The 7268-nt window shown below is 36.2% G+C and overlaps 1 pseudogene; it reads right to left on the bottom strand.

Annotated features, from left to right (window-relative positions):
• Positions 1-1651: 1651 nt before the first annotated feature.
• Positions 1652-2601, bottom strand: LOC126057288 (olfactory receptor 14A16-like; annotated as a pseudogene).
• Positions 2602-7268: the final 4667 nt, after the last annotated feature.

Raw genomic sequence — 7268 nt, 5'->3', positions numbered from 1 at the left:
GTGTAATTTGTAAGAAACGGTAAACTCCTGGAGAACAGAGACAAAAGGATTTGCTGAGTTATTAGATGTGGTTGAGAGAGAAAAACAAATGAGTGAGAATCACAGTCAGATTAATAGAAAAATGGAGTGATGATTAGCTGACATACAGTGGGAAGACTAGGAGTGACTAAAAGTGTGAGCTGTACTAAATGTAAAATTAGAATTTAATGATACAAAATCATCATATATATCTAAGAAAAGGAAAATGGAATTTCAGTATTCGTGGTAAAATAGTTCCGCTTGAGGGCTCTTTTTAAAAAGTCATTAACATTAAAATACAGAGAAAAGGAAGGAAAAAAAAGGAATGTATTGTCATGCATGACTAAACCAAGTTCAGATCAATCCCAGCTACTGGAGCAGGTCACAATGTGTGAAGCACTTTTACACACAGAGGCAGCAGTGGTCATTTCCACATCAAGGTCGCAATAAAGAGGGTAGAAGTATTTTTTTAGGTATGTGGTAAGGTAATCTGAGTAGGAAGAAACGTAAAATGACATGGAGGAGTGAAAGTGGAGACAAGAAAAATGAATCTATTCTTAAAGCGGAAAAGTAAGAAAAAAAGGGACAAATAAAGGGGTGAAAGAGAAAAAGAAAGATAATAAAGGACATAAAAAAGGAAGTAACGAAAGGAGTGATGGAGGAAGGAATGACAGAAGAAAGGAAAAATCAAAGAATGAAGGAAAGTTAATGCACAAAATATGTGGAAGAATCTTGAACTAGAGAAGACCCATCAGGAGCCCTGGTGGCGCAGGGGCTAATTAAAGTTCTCAGTTGGTGGTTTGGACCTGCTAGTCACTCCCCAGAAGAAAGCTGTGGAAGTCTGTTTCTGTAAAGATTACAGACTTGGGAACCCTAAGGGGGCAGTTCTACTCTGTTTTATAGAGTCACTGTGAGTTGGAATCAACTCCATGTCAATGAGTTTTTTTTTTTTTTAATTGAATTAGGAAAAGAACTGGAATGATAAACATGTGTACATAAGAGACTTGTACACAATTACATCAGGATTGTGATATTCTGTGTTTATTCGCAACAACATAAATATTTCTGGTGAAATCCTATTCTGAAACTTGACTTTTTATAAGAATGTTGTCATCACCATTTTTGGACCTTCTTAATACCTGAGTGGCCAGTGACCACTGCAATTTGACAACTCGCTGATGATTCTGCTATGAATCCCAAAATTAAATATTTAATTAGCACAAATAAATAGAACTCCTAAAGACAGGTTATAAAGAGTCTCGCATCTTTATTTTAACTATGGACACTTTAAAAATAAACCGTATTCCAGGACTTATAGTAAAACATACTATTTTGCATGACTACCCTCCAGAAGTTTGCAAAATTGCAGTATGTTCGGAAACACTGACAATGAATATAAGACATTCAGAATTTGCCCCCTGAAATCAATACAGGAAAAAGAGCCATTAAATTGAAAGCTTCCAAGCTATTCATTCACTACACAACAAATGACAATAAAATTTTGACCTGATATTCTGTTAGACAAAATATTGTCACATTCTGTAGACTAGCAGTAGGAGAATAAAGTATCTCTTCATTTTGAAACAATTTTTGTCAGCCAAATCATACATTTAAATTATTTTGCATATGTAAATCAAGAAAATATTCTTGCTATTTTGCCAGCTATCAATTTGTCTAGGGCCATCTGCATGTCTTTGTTTCTCAGGCTATAGATGAGAGGATTAAGAGTGGGTGGTAACAGTGTAAAGTGCAGATATCAACATTTTTAGTGAAGATGAAGATTTTAAATTTTTTGCTAAATATGTGATAATTCCTGAAAAGAAGAACAAGGTCACCACAGTGAGGTGGGGCATGCAAGTGGAGAAAGTTTTCACTCTGCCCTTTGCAGAAGGGATTCTGAGAACGGAGGAAAAAATGTGAACATAAGACACAACCATTAAAATAAAACACACAAAAACAAAACAGCAGCTAGCAATGATAAATGCATATTCTAAAATATGCTCCCCAGAACAAGCAAGCGTAAGCAATGATGGAACATCACAGAAGAACTGGTGCACTACGTTGGACCCACAGAAATTGACAGAGAACGTACCTGCCACATGAATGGATCCATAGGCACACCCACCGAGCCATGATGCAGTCACCATCTGCACACAGGCACCTCCTATTCATAATGGTCTCATAGTGCAGAGGATGGCAGATGGCAACGTAGCGGTCATAGGACATGACAATAAGGAGGGCAAACTCTGTGCCCGCGAAAAAAATAACAAGAAAGAGCTGTGAGGCGCATCCTAGGAAGGAGATGGAATGCCTGTTGGTTAGAGTGTTCATGGTGGACTTGGGGAAAGTGACAGAGAAGTAGCAGATACCAATCAAGGACAAATTCTTCAGGAAGAAATACATGGGGGTTTGAAGGTGCTGGTCTACGGTGGTGAGGGTGAAGATAAGGAGGTTCCCCATCAGTGCTGCCAGGTACATGAGGAAGAAGAGTGCTGCATGGAGTGTCTGTATCACCCAGTCACCAGGGAATCCCATGAGCAAGAACTCCGTGATGATGGTCTTGTTGGTAAGTTTTTCAGACATGCCGATTCTTCAGGAAGAAAATAGAAAGCACAACTTTTTAACTTTTTCATTCACTGATCTCTTCTGTATTCTACCTGTTCTCTTCTGCCATAGCTTTACTCCCAAAGTGCCTGTATTCCTTTTGTTATCAATAATTGTCTTCAGGTCCTCAGTCTAGTATAGGCTGATCCCAACATGTAAAATTTATTTCTTTTTAAAATATATGGAGTGAATTATATTAATAAGAGCACCCTAGTGGTGCAGTGCTTAAAGCAGTCCACTGCTAATCGAAAGGTTAACTGAACTACTAGCCTCCCTACAGGAGAAAGACGAGGCAACCTGCTTCCATAAAGACATAACCCCAGTGCCATCGAATCGATTCCGACTCATAGTGACCCTATAGGACAGAGTAGAACTATACAGCCTTGGAAACTCTATAAGGTAGTACTAATGGCACTGGGTGGTTTTTTTTTTACTCTGCCCTACAGGGTCATTGTGAGTCAAAATCAGCTTGACAGCAGTGAATTTTTCTGTTTGAATTTTGAACTTTAATAAGCTTTTCTGTGAGTTGACGTAGAGAAAGGAGGGTTATACCATTTGCAGTGCCTTGGGTGTCTGGAAGGGAGATATAGTAGCTTTGGAATATATATATATATATATATATATATATGTATATATATATATATATATATATATTCTGAAATATATATATATATATATAAAAACCCAAACCCATTGGCGTCGAGTCGATTCCAAATCACAGCAACCCTAAAGGACAGAGTAGCACTGCCCCACAAGGTTTCCAAGGAGCACCTGGTGGATTCAAACTGCTGACTTTTTGGTTAGCAGCTGCAGCTCACTATGCCACCAGGGTTCCCATTCTGAATATGCAAGAGCTAAATTCCTTTACTGAAATGATGAACATATACGTTTTCCTTTTTCTACATGTTCTCCCCCAAATTTCTTAGATATGTTTGCACTGCTCAGGATCCTCAGCAGAAAATATTTCAATTTCCCACAATTAAGGAAATGTCTTGGATTTTCCAGAACTGCATAAAATGTTGCAGGATAATTGGAAAACCAAATAAATAGATATTGTTATAGCATGGTGAAATTATCTTAAAATTATCCTTGTTATAATTTATGTGGAGGTATGTAAGCACGTATGTGCATGTATGCACATGTATTTGTGTGTATATATTTGACTTGTTGCCTTTGAGTCAATTCCGACTCATAGTGACCCAGAGGTTAGAGTAAAACTGCCCCATAGGATTTCCAAGGAGTGTTTGGTGGATTTGAACTGCCAACTTTTGGTTAGCGGCCAAGCTCTTAACAGCTGCACAACCAAGGATATATATGATATAGATAGATAGATAGACAGACAGACAGACAGACAGACAGACAGACAGATAGATAGATACATAGATAGATACATAGATAGATACATAGATAGATACATAGATAGATACATAGATAGATACATAGATAGATACATAGATAGATACATAGATAGATAGATACATAGACAGACAGACAGACGGACAGATAGATAGAGATAATAGAGATATATACAAATAAATTTATATGTAGATAAATACAAATATATATATATATTTGAGAGAGATGTAAGAAAAAATTCCAAATTGCATATTTAATCTCACTCTACACTTCCCCTAAAAGGTTGGTGGCCATTTTTTCTCTATGAAAAAGGACAATTGAATTAGTATCCCGATTACCAAGGGAACAAATCAGAAGGAAAGGAGTATAACATGATCAGAGGTTTTATGGCTTGTACAGAACAAGAATAATCTCTTTATTTAGTGGAAGAATAAAGAGAAATAGAATTATATCAGCTCCTCAGACACTGTCTTGCTCAAATGTACTGAACTAAATTGGCCTGATAATAGTCCTGACTATTAGAGCATGAAGTCACCTCCTACGATCTCATCTCCCTGAATAGTAGGAGAAAGGAAGCAGATGAAATAAAATAACCTACAAGATATATCAAAGGGATGTAGCATCTTTTTTTCTTAGTCATATGCCCTCTTATGGGCGAACAATAAATGAGACTCCCACTGAAAAGGGACATGAAAGAAATGTGGGGGTGGGAGGATTAACTCACCATCACCCAGTAGAAGTCTGCAGGGTTTCTCATTTCCATCACCCCTACTAGGGCATTCCTTAGACGCTGCAGAGCTGCAGGCAGAAGCTGGGATAATAAATACCCTTTTTCATACACTCAAACAGCTCCTCTGGAGAAACTGAGTCTGGATGAAAATGACTGTAATGTTATGGCTGTGCTTTCTTGATGCCGGTTGAATACAAAATCACAGATTTCTGTGTTCCTTCATGGTTAGATTTAAAAGGCCGTAAGATGTGATCATTTTCTGGAGTTCACAAGTGTCTAATTAGAGTGGGATATAACTGGCCAAAAAATTTTATGAGGTTTTCTTGTTTGTTTTTTTCCTATGACACCTTGAACAGCTTGGGACCTGAAGCCCTGGAGAGGCCAGATTTTGAATCCAGCCCCATAATTCACACACAGGGATGTCCAAGACTCATATTATACAAACAAGAATAATACCCATTTGGTCCTATTAGGTTAGTACATTGGTTTCTAAATTATTACTGCCTTTTTTTTGACAGGCAGTGTTTAAGAACCTGATTCCAGGTACCGCTATGACCTAATTTATACCTGGCGGAAGAGCTTAATTGCTATCTTGTAATCTTGTTTTTTTCTTGTTTTTTTTTTTACTTTTGAGCTTAAATTGTATATTAAGATATTCTCTATAGAAATTATTTAAAAGTTGTAGAAAACAGCTAATAAATGTATAATTTTAAATCTAATCGTATCAATAGTTACATTAAATATAAATACTATAAAACACTGACTAAAAGGCAGAAATTATCAGAATAGATTTTTTAAAAAAATACATAAACCATATACTATCTACAAGAAATTTACTTTAAATATAAACATATAAAAAAAAAACATACAGGTAGGTTAAAATTAAAAGTATGAAAAACATTTATATTAGGCAAACACTAATAAAAAGAAGGCTGGAGTGGTTATATTAACATCAGGACAGAAAACTAACAAGGGTAGAGAGAGACATTACATAATGGTAAAATGATGAATTTACCAAGAAGGCATAATCCTAACAAGAGAGCTGCAAAATACATGAAACAGAAATGACAGGAGAAATAGATGAATTCACAATGATAGATACTTTAACGTTCCTTTCAGTAATACATAGAACTAGTAATACATAGAACTAGTAGTCAGAAAATCAGCAAGGATATAGAACTGAGAAATACCATCCACCATCTGGATTTAATTCACATTTCTAAAGCACTCTACCCCACATCGTCAGGATACACATTTCTCTCAATTATGCATGAGGTATTTACCAAGGTAGGCCATGCCCTTGTTCATAAAACAAGCATTAATACATGTAAAAGATTGAAGCCATACAAAATATGCTCTCTGGCAATAAAGAAATCAAACTTAAAGCCAAAAACAGAAGGATATAATGACAATCTCTAACCACATGGAAGTTAAACAACAACTTTCTAAATAATCCATGTACCTAAGAGCAGCTATTTTGAACTGACCTAAGAAGAAAATACAATAATCAAAATGTGTGGGATGTAAAAGAAGGAGAAATTAAAGGGCTTTTTTTTACATGAACTGCCTTACTAGTACTTTCCTTTTAAGGAAGGACTATGAGATTGACGGGTGGTTATTCATATTTAACTAGATAATAAACATCTTAAAAAATAAAATTGTCTACTCACGGAGTGTTGCCTGAGTGTCTTCTAGGAAATATATTAGCAGTGATTAAATTTATTTTAAAAAACATGGTAAAACTTTGAGATTTTGTGTGATTTTTTATTTCATTTTGCCCCAAATTACTGGAGAGGAATAGGGCATGTTTTCTCCATTCTCTCTTGGGAGAGAAACTATTCCTGAATATGTTAGAACTTGAATTTAGCTTGTCATCCAATCTTGTGGGTTTCAGAGCCTGACCAAATATACCATGTTAGATTGATGTTTCATCACAGTGTACTTGGCTCATGTATTTCATTAGGATACACTTTGGAGCCTTGTTGGCTCTGTGGTTAAGCGTTGGCCTGCTAACCAAAAGGTCAGCAGTTTGAATCCACCAGCTGCTCCTTGGAAACCCTATGGGAGCAGTTCTATTTTGTCCTATAGGGTTATTATGATACACTTTAGCATTGAAGTGCTCTTCCTGTGTCTCTAGCAGGAATAGGGACCCTTTTAATAGGCACACGCATTGTTTCAGCTTAGCTCTTTGGCTTTGGAATAGAGTTGGGGTAACAGAAGCAAGTAACTCTAAGAAATCAATGGCATTTTCAGTTTTAGTGGCCCATCCACTTCACAGAAGGAGAGAGACATTCAATGTGTACGATTTAGGTTTTGAGAGCAAAGCTTTGCACAGAGGATGGAGAAGAGAAGGTGCTTCTTCTTTATTCTTATTTATTTTTGACAACTCTATCCTTTTGTTTTCATAAGCATTCCTTGAATAAAGTGACTATATTTTACTTTAAAAATATAACTATAATGAAGGATAGAAAGTTTGGAACAGGTGAGATAAATAGAAAATTAAAGTTAACTCGAGTATATCAGAAATAAGAATACAAGTGGAAAGGCTAAGTGTTAATCC

Source organism: Elephas maximus, chromosome 13, assembly GCF_024166365.1.
Source record: "Elephas maximus indicus isolate mEleMax1 chromosome 13, mEleMax1 primary haplotype, whole genome shotgun sequence".
NCBI lineage: Eukaryota > Metazoa > Chordata > Mammalia > Proboscidea > Elephantidae > Elephas > Elephas maximus.
The sequence above is the reverse complement of the archived record's forward strand: the minus strand, read 5'-3'. Positions and strand labels throughout refer to the sequence as shown.